The sequence below is a fragment of the Spea bombifrons genome, chromosome 2 (assembly GCF_027358695.1).
Source record: "Spea bombifrons isolate aSpeBom1 chromosome 2, aSpeBom1.2.pri, whole genome shotgun sequence".
Lineage (NCBI taxonomy): Eukaryota > Metazoa > Chordata > Amphibia > Anura > Pelobatidae > Spea > Spea bombifrons.
In genome coordinates this window covers 99,998,108-100,008,162 of record NC_071088.1, presented here as the reverse complement: position 1 = coordinate 100,008,162, position 10,055 = coordinate 99,998,108, and positions in this window count along the sequence as shown.

The window sequence follows — 10,055 nt, the reverse complement described above, 5'->3', positions numbered from 1 at the left end:
TGACAGTTCTTGAATTGATTTACATTAGTTTGAACAAAACCATGGTACTGCCACTGCTTGCAAAACTGCCTTGTCATTAAAATTATATGTGTATCTTATTAGGCAAATATCACACTTAATTAGTTTGCTAGATAATGTGACCGCATTTGGAAGATGTGGTAAATTAAACACAGGAAAACATAACGTGCACCTGTAAGCAAGGGTCAAGTCCCCAGAGTATCTGCTCATACATTCCTACTATATTGTATGCATTAGAGAACATATTTTTTATTTCATGGTAATTTAATCGTAATAATACACTGTACATTAAAAAAATGGTTTTGTTGCCCTTCATTTTTAAGCATATCAATTAAAAAAATACTACAAACAGTAACAGGAAACAGAACTCTATTATGTCCTATGGTGGAGAATGCCCACATACATAATGGGAATTTATTGCTTTATGCAAAGGGTTTTTGAATTTAACATACCTTGCCTACTTTTCATCTGGGCCTTATACTTAAATATCTTATCTTAAATTTGAATTATTTATCTTTAAGGGAAGAAACTGCTTCTCGAGAGCTGCAGTGGAATTGCCTCTGTGTGCTCTGCCATTCACATCAATTTCAGCTGCCAATTTTGGCTGTAATTTCTGTGCATGTGCGCAATGGGACTCATTAGACTTCCTGGTACTCTCGCAGCACCATGCTCTGGTAACATCCAGCTATCACGTGCATTAAAGTACATATCTAGTGTTTCTTCATGGGGACTTTGGATAATACTTTAAACATTGCAAAAACAAAAAAAGGCATTTCCAGTCAAATTGTTGCATACTTTCTGCCAAAATGTGTTTTGACTTAGGTGTAGTGTTGTTAAATGCTGTATTTTAGCACATTCATTAACATTAGATTTTGTGCATGGTGAGCAAAAGCGGCTTGGACGAATTTTTGTTTATGCCACACTCGTTTTCGGGCAATAAATATTGTGCCATTACGCTCAGAAAAAATTCCAGGGCCCTTTTTGATTCTGAATGACATTTTGGGGGCACTTCCAAAGGGGGAGGTCCCTGACATCTTCTGAACTCACCTTTAATAAAAGATTTTTTTTTTAAAAAAAAAAGGTTCTCCCAAAATAAGGACCGTCAAAGAGGTCCAACAGTAGCAGCAGTAGGAGGGCACTGGGCCTGGGCACGCAGACACTGGCAGATGACAGGCACATGCAGCCCCATGAAGCAGGACTGAAATTCCACCATAATTGGATTTTTTTTAAAAAAAAGGCATCTCCAGAGTAAAGATGGTCAAAAGAGGTGCAGCAGCAGTAGCAGTAGAGCATAGAATAGATTATTTTATTTGTCATGATTTTACAAATATGCAATGTTTTATGTTTGTCTAATTCCATTTTGATTCTTCGCATACACTAATTCTACTACCAGATTTTGTCAGCCTTTGTGGTAGTAACTAATTTTGTGGTCACACTAATTGTACTTCAGGTAAAAATGTACAGTTTCTGGTATACGTCACACGGGGTATATACGTATACGGGGTATATACACCCCCAATATGTGTGCAGCAACATCTATTTATTACAGTGATAAAGGCCACATTTGGGACATGCACAATTCAGTTTTTCAACTGGGAATATTGTCACAGGCCCCTGCTGCAGATTGCAAGGCATTACAGCAATACTGTTTAAGCGAAGAAAGTGATCTTAGATCGCTTTCTAAGCTTATTTAATGCCATGACGTGCCACGTGTTTGGTCATTAACGGGCTAATTAACTTGCAGTATGGTAGGTGAGCAATGAACATTAATCTCAGCCTCTGCTAAGCTAACCGTCACTATCACACACTCCAGCTCTCATCAGTCTGTAACTGCTGCTACTGACAAGTTAAAAGTAAAAATATATTTAAACATATATATTAAATGCTTGCCCCTTCCCCTTGTAAATGCTGATTGACTAAAGTGAGAAAAATGAAGGAAAATCTCCCACAGGCTGACATGGCTTGTAATGGGGCGGCCACACATAGTAACGAATGGACGAATCATGACAAATTTTCTGCACTTTTGCCATTAATTTTGCTCACTTTTGTCTGAGATTGCCCTTGTGATCATTGATCTGTACAAAAGCAAGAAACAGGTCATTTTAGTTAAAAATAAAGTTCATACCAACTTTATATTCATACCAAATGTATATTAATTTATGCACACATGAACAAAAGTATTGGGACACCTGACCATTACACTAACCGGAATTTTTATGACAGAGCATTTTAAAAAGAAATGTGCCCCTTTGCACAAGTCTAATGTTTATGGAATTAAGTTAGGCAACTAGAATTTGTTAATATGTTTAATTTATTACCCATGTTTCTTTGTTTACAAACAAATTATTGTGAACAGAGGGCCAATGAATTACTAAACATAATTAATATGGACACTTGGGAAGTATGCTCAATTATTGGAAAACATAAGTAATTTAGGTGTACCAAATTAATTGTTCATCATATATTCAGAGCACTTTATAATAGAATTCTAAGAAAATTAAAAGAAATAATGCACTTTTTACTGCACAAAAGTCAAACATCAAGGTCAGGGAGCTCAACAAGGTTCATTTTTGTAAGGTTCATGAAAAATGTAGCCTGAACAAAAAATATCAATTAATAATGTCTTAAACTAATTGTATTGCTCCAGGGTCACCAAATATCCACTGAAACGGTAGTTCACATTATAGCTTACATTTTTATCATTTTAATTTTAACTCAATCTAACCTAATTAAAATTTAACTGAATATAAAATGTATGTAATTACCTTATATAAATCCTGTAATGTTTAAAAATATTATTAATATGTATTTATAGATATGGCAGGTTCTAGCACTAGAAATAGGTTGGACTTCATGTTAATTATATATATATATATATATATATATATATATATATATATATATATATATATATATATATATATATATATATATAAAATATAATTTAATTATAATAAAAAATATACAATAAAGTACAGATAACATTTCAATAGAAAGTTTCTTCTCCATAAATGTGTGACTTCTGATTGAAGGTTACCTGATGCATTTCACAGAGGTATGTGAAGAGCAAATAATAATCTTAATTAAGTTTCTTGGTTAAAATACAAACAGGAAAAGGCTTCAACAGTCCAACAGTGAGTAGAGATGGTAATCAAAATTATTTGTGATCTTGGATATCTAGTTAAGTTATTCTGCTGTCTGGAGATGTAATAATCATGACTTACCCCTGGCACAGGTCTATACTCGTTTCTTTAAGATGTGTTTATATTTGAATTATAAAGTAAAGTATAGTATTGTGATCTAGGGATCTCAAAGTGTGAGACAGTGTGTGACAAAGTTTTTGTTATTATATTGCTGATATATACACTGGCTGTCGCTGATATAGGCAAGTAAACAGTTACACATTAGGTGGTTTAATACTGTATGTTTTAAAGAGCAAAAGTGTAAACAGAATAGGTAGCTCAACAATATAGAGGGTAGGACCAAATGAGAACTGGTATTGAGATAAGGTTGTGTACCCTTTACAACCTAAAACAAATGAGTATAAAAACTATTACTGTTCTCTAATAAGGTCCCTGAATGGTATGTTAGAATACAGCTGGTGTTGTGTGTGTGTGTTATTTTATGCAATTTATTTTAGAGTCTAGCTGCAAGGGCCCTGCAGCTGACCCTATTTTTTGTATTTATTTTTTGTATTTGTTTTAATAAATGTATCTATGTTTCTAAACCACTACACACAGTTTTACTGATTGGATACTTTTAAACATTCTATATCATCACACACACAACACCAGCTGTATTCTAACATACCATTCAGGGACCTTATTAGAGAACAGTAATAGTTTTTATACTGTATGTTTGAAGAAGTATGATGGTGTTTAAGCATGTATATTACTTACAATATGCTACGTGAATTGCAAACTGTGTTATTTGAATGTATTGCTACAAGGTATGGATACACTGTATCCAGCACGTGATGCATGCTGGTTCATTGTTACAACTGCATATTTATACTCATGAAGAGCAGAATCTGGCTGTACTCATAATATTACAGACTAAAAACAAATTGGGATGTTGCTGAGGAGATTTGATCCGAGTACAATTTGGGGATATTATGCAGATAATTCAGGAGGTTGTAGCTGTATTAGGGGATACAATCATCTCTACCTAAATATTTATGAAGTCTAGTCTGGGTTATGTGAGTAATTTTAAAACATCACAAGGTACAACAGACTTTCTGTTTATGTGACTTCCCTTCAATCCAACTTAATGCTTCTACAGCTTTATTCTGGCACAGCTACTGAGTAGAGGTTCCAGCTTCTTTCTACCTTTATACCTGTGAATTTCAGCTACATGGGAACTGGCTTCATTAATATAGCTCTAGAACTCATTGTGTTTATTTTATATGAAGCACTGTACATACTTGTATAATTTTGTGGTGTCATGTATTTATCAACCCTTTATGTGTGATTAAGTATTTATATATTTTTTATATTTATTAAAACACATTTTGAATAATAATTGGTATATTAGTAGAATAGTAGATTTGTGCATTCGGATTCGTAGGAACGGAAAATGTACAGAATTCGCATGAAGCCCTAATAATGGGCCTGACCCCCCACCAATTGAACAAAAACAAAACAAGAAGCTCTAAATTTTCAACTGAAATTCATGGGCCATTCACTCTCACTCACACTCTCACTCACTCTCTCACACTCATGTTCACTCCCTCACTCTCTCTATATGTCTCCCTACCTTATCTGATAACCACTTCCGCTTCTGCCGACTGATATCATATCTTTTCATCTTCTATGTTCTCACTTTTCTTCTATCCTTGACCTGCTATCTTTAACTTTGTCAGCATCTCTACAGACATAACCCAGCATTTACTATTGCCAAAATGGTGCTGTTTGCTGTGATGTCCTCTCCTTGATCCTCCAATCGGGGAAAGGGTCACCACAAGCACCATCATTTTGCCTTCACTTTCACTCAGCGCAATATGACGGCCCGTGTGGTCACATATCTTTCCCCAATTGTAGTATAAGGGAGAGGATGTCCCCACAAGTGCTGCCATATTACCATCAGTTTAAGTGAGGGGATAATTACAACGCTTTTAGTGACATCATCTCCCCCGATTGGAGGATCATTTGGGAGCATTTTAAATTTGGGAACGAAATTTGTTACCCAATGTCAACATTCACTCTCACTCACTTTCTCACATTCTCATTCATTTTCTCTCATGCACTTTAAATGTTTCCCTACTATCTCTGCCGACCACTTCTGCTTCTGCAGACCGCTTCCGCATCTTCTTCTGCATCTTCTTCATCTTCTATCTTCTCCCTTCTATTCTCCCTTCTTCAACTTCAACCTGCTATCTTCTATCTTCTTCAGCAATTCCTCAGACGTAACCCGGCAAGAATATGGCGGCACTTGTGGCGATGCCCTCTCCCCGATCTTCCAATCTCATCTTTCACCTATAGAAACACCATCTCAAGGTTAAGGAAGAGATCCACACTCAGTTTTGCACTGCAGGACCACCAGCAACAGCAGCACTGCACCAATGGATGCACACATCCTGCAGCAAGCAATGGGACCAGTTTGATTAATTGATTGCTCAGAGTAATAAGCAGCAGCCCTAGAAGCAGGGTAGTGCAAGTAGGTTGACAGTGGTACATATCCAGCTCGACCATACAGGACACTGAATTTTCCCCAAAATTATAAAAATATATATATTTTTAAGGAAAGAAACTGAGCCGTAGAGGAGCAGCAGCAGTAGTAGTAGTAGGTCACTGGGCCTGGGTAAGCAGGCACTTACAGATGACATGTAGCCCCTTGGAGCACGATTGAATTCCCCCAATATTGTAGAATTTAAAAAAGGTTCCCCCAGAGTAAGGATGGTAAAAGAGGAGAAGTAGCACTAGGACACTGGGCCTGGACAGGCACTGGCAGATGACAAGAACATGCAGCCCCGAAGGAGCAGGACAAAATGTCCCCAATATATATTATATATTATGCATTTTATAATGCCTGGTTTTGTCACCATTCAAGGGGTATGACAAGACTAGAATTGACAAACTAGGACAAACCGATACATTATGTGCAGAGAGCCCTGCTCGCAAGCTTACAATCTCGAGGGAATGGGGTGAGGACAAAAATAAGGCACAGCAAAAGATTGAGAGGTAGTGTGGGGGTTGTATCAGTGACAGGGAAGTTCTAGCAGCTAAGATGGTATGCTTCTCTGAAGAAGTGGGTTTTGAGATATTTCTTCAATTTTGGGAGGGAGGGTGAATGCTGAAGGTTTGGTGGAAGTAGATTCCAGAGATATGGAACAGTCCGAGTGAAGTCTTGTAGTACCTCACATACACACTGATTCACATATCCAAACTATATTATTTTATATTCTTATTATTTTTTTATATTATAATATGCATACAATCATTACAAACATGAGCAGTTTCATTAACTCTCACAAGACATGAGTAGATTCAAAGAATTAACCCCTCTTTTACCAGACATTACAAACAGTCACACAAACAGACACACAGTCGCACAAACAGACACACACAGTCATCAACACATACCTGGTGATGGCTGCAGCTTACACTGCACTTGGTGTGAATGATGGACTATCAGGAGTGGAGTCTGAAATCTCAGCCAATCCTTCGCTCAGAAGTCTCATTGCAGGACAATGCATTGTCCCAGTTTGAGGCTGCCTGGAACCCGGGACTTAAAGTCCCATTGCGGGACTGTCCTGGGCAATCCTGGACATGTGGTCATCCTAATGCAATGTTAGTCCTCAAGGACCACAAGCAGATTACCATTTTTGACTATGCTACCTTGAGTACATAAATCTTTACTACACTTGAAGGATACACAGTATTCCTGGCTTGTTTGCAGGAGCTTGCATCCCTTGGCCACACTGATCCGGCTTTACTTTGGGTTTGACTAGTCTTTGAAAGGCTTGACTTCCAGACACCAACAGCCCATGCAATATCTCTAGCAGTTATAAAATGATGCTCTTTAAAATCTACATTTAGTGTGTTTTGGAGTAATATATAGTGTTAAATAATATAGTATTAAAAACACACTGCAAATCAATACAATGATAGTTGTATAAGTCCAAACTCCAATGTTCAGCTGAGTAAGATCTGACCATAGTTAAACCTACTCAAACCTGCTTCAATGTCAGATTTTTTTAATCATATATAAGCATAGCAGTACTGTATGTACTACTAAATAGTCAAATAGTATTACAGAAGCCAAAATGTTATAGAGAGGAAAGTTAAGCATGTATGCTGTATATATACAATGGTAGAGATTAATAATTAATAAGTGTATATTAAATAAATAATTATGCGAAATTATTACCTATCAATATAAATTATATGATTAGAAGTAGATGAATTAATAAAACATTAGCATTTCTTTTTTAAATAATTTTGTTCCTCTTTTCTTTAAAGTATTACCTTAGGTACATTTCTAGATTGCACCTTTCTATCCATTAAATAAAATATTACTTCTAAAATAATTGTAGAATATAATTCATAAAAGTCAAGAAATTTGGCTGAATGCAAAGGGAAAAGTGAATTTTTAAATTGCTAACATGGTACAGAAAACAATTATAGATTCAACACAATTTATCATTGTGGTTAAGACATTATAAATATATTGATGCCGTGCCATTATGCAGTCACATTCCTAAATATTGAAAATTTTAAAAGTAAAAGAGAAAAGTCACTATAAAAGTATATTATATTGGCTTACCTTTTCATTAAAATAGAGTAACACAAAGTGCTTAATTCTTAGACATGCCAAGCCCTATGCCGTAGCTGGCTTCTTTTGTCCCAAAGGCAGGAACAGAAAAATATAACTCTCCACAATCCTTTTATAGAGGTAGAAGTAGGAAAGTAAATAAGGAAAATAATGATACAATAAAAAAAAAAAAAAAAATTCTGTAATAGAAGGGAAATCAAGCCCACGGGGGCCAGAATTGACTAGGGTGGGCCCTGACAGAGTGCTGAGCAGGGCTAGGCTAAGGCAGGAATTGTGGATTTTAGGGGAGGAGTTTTAGTAGGAGGATATTCAAGTTTGGTGATCACAGGAGTAAGGATCCATTTTGTTTAATCTTACCTGGTGTTGTTTGTCCCACCCTCCCTCTCCTTATGTGGTTGAGTTTGTGGAGTGGTGTTGCTGCATTAGTCACAGTCGTGGGCGGTAGCTTTCCAGGTATCCAAGGGGTTAATGTGTTGGTATGATCAGTGGTGGTCATAACCGGTGGGAGGTTCCTTGCAAGGAGTGGTGCTCGGAACCTCAGGCAAGCTAGGTTGGTTTTGGTTACGTCATTGTCTCTGTTAACGTATGTATGTTTATTATTTCAGGTTTTACGGGACAATGACTGTTAAATAAAACGGCTGTGGCCTTTTCAAACCCATATTGTGTGTTGGTGTTTTATTTAATTGAGCAACTGAGCTGAGCCTGGCCCGTGAGTCGACGCTACATCTGTCAGGGGCAGAAAATAGATGGGGAAACAGGAGAGCAGATGGAGAGATGGAGAGTTGGGGCAGAGGAAGAAATGGAAGAGATGAGGAGAAGGGGGGGCAGAGGGGGAAATGAAAGAGGTGGGGAGATGGGGGCAGGGGAGAAATTAATGATAGGGGGCAGAGAGAAAAACAAAAGAGATGGGGAGAAGTGTGTGTGTGTTTGTGCGTGCATACAGAGAGTGTATATGTATGTGTATGGGCAGACATGTATATGTGTATATGTATATATGTGTGTGTGTGTGTATAAAGGCAGCATATATGTGTGTGCATAGGCAGAGAGTGTATATGTGTGCAGGAAGGTGTGTGCAAGGGCAGTGTACATGTGTATATATGTGCATGTGTATGTATAAGGGCAGTGTTTATGTGTGTATGGGAAGTGTGTGTCTTAGGGCAGAGCTCATCCCCCAAGTACCCACTTACCCAGTCTGCAGCAGGCACCTCCATGGTTCCCTTGAACATTAGGCTCAAAAACAAGCAAATTGTGATCATCGCCAGCACTGTGTGACACGCACATGCTCAGTGCACCCTTTTATTGGGTTTGCAGCGGAGACATGGTAAAAGCGCACAAAGATGATATCATACAAAATGCGGATCCATAATCGAGCACTGTATAAAAGGGACAAGCAGGACATTACTCAGTGTGCAGTTATTTTGTTGATATTGCAGCTGTCAGACATTTGTGTGATCCAGATCTTTACCTTCCTTATCAAGACTATTTTTGTGGCAAATAATAGTGGTCTTTAGACTTTCTTTAACCCCATCACCGCTGAAAGTAGTTTTGGTCTTTGTTTCTCATTAACCCCTGCATTGCTGACTACTTTTCTGAACTTATTTGTCAACTTGCTTTTTACAAATAAAGGAACTTTATTCCACTATTCATATTGCCTGTGATTCCCTGCATCTTGATATACACACCCTTGATCCTAACAGTGTATATATGTGTGTATGGGCAGCCGTGTGTAAGGGCAGTGTATATGTGTGTGTGTGTACAGGCAGGTGTGTAAAGGCAGTGAATGGGTATATACACTGGTGTGTAAATGTGTATATATGTACAGTACATAGGCAATGTGTAAGTGTGTGTGAGCAGGCATGTGTAAGGGCATTGTATATGTGTGCGTGTATGGGCAGGTGTGTGTTTGAGGGCAGTGTGTTTGTGTAATCACATCCATTCTATACTTTTTTACCATTTCTACCATTTTGTCCATTCATTCGAATATCAAACAAACAAATGCAACATTGGATGAAAAGCTAAAAACTAATGTGCGTAATACGAAAATCTTTGTTCATTCGTTCGTCACTGCAACCACCATTTAAACTACACTAAGTGGATAAGAATCTCTTCATTTTATTTCAACTTCTTCTATGCGTTAATGTCGAAAACATAAATGTTTGACAATTTTTGTCTGAACCGAAGACGGAGACAGACGAGTTTTGTCGAATACGAAAAAATCTTTTTTTCCGAAAATGAACAAGTCTAGTCTAGATGATGTCTTTGTC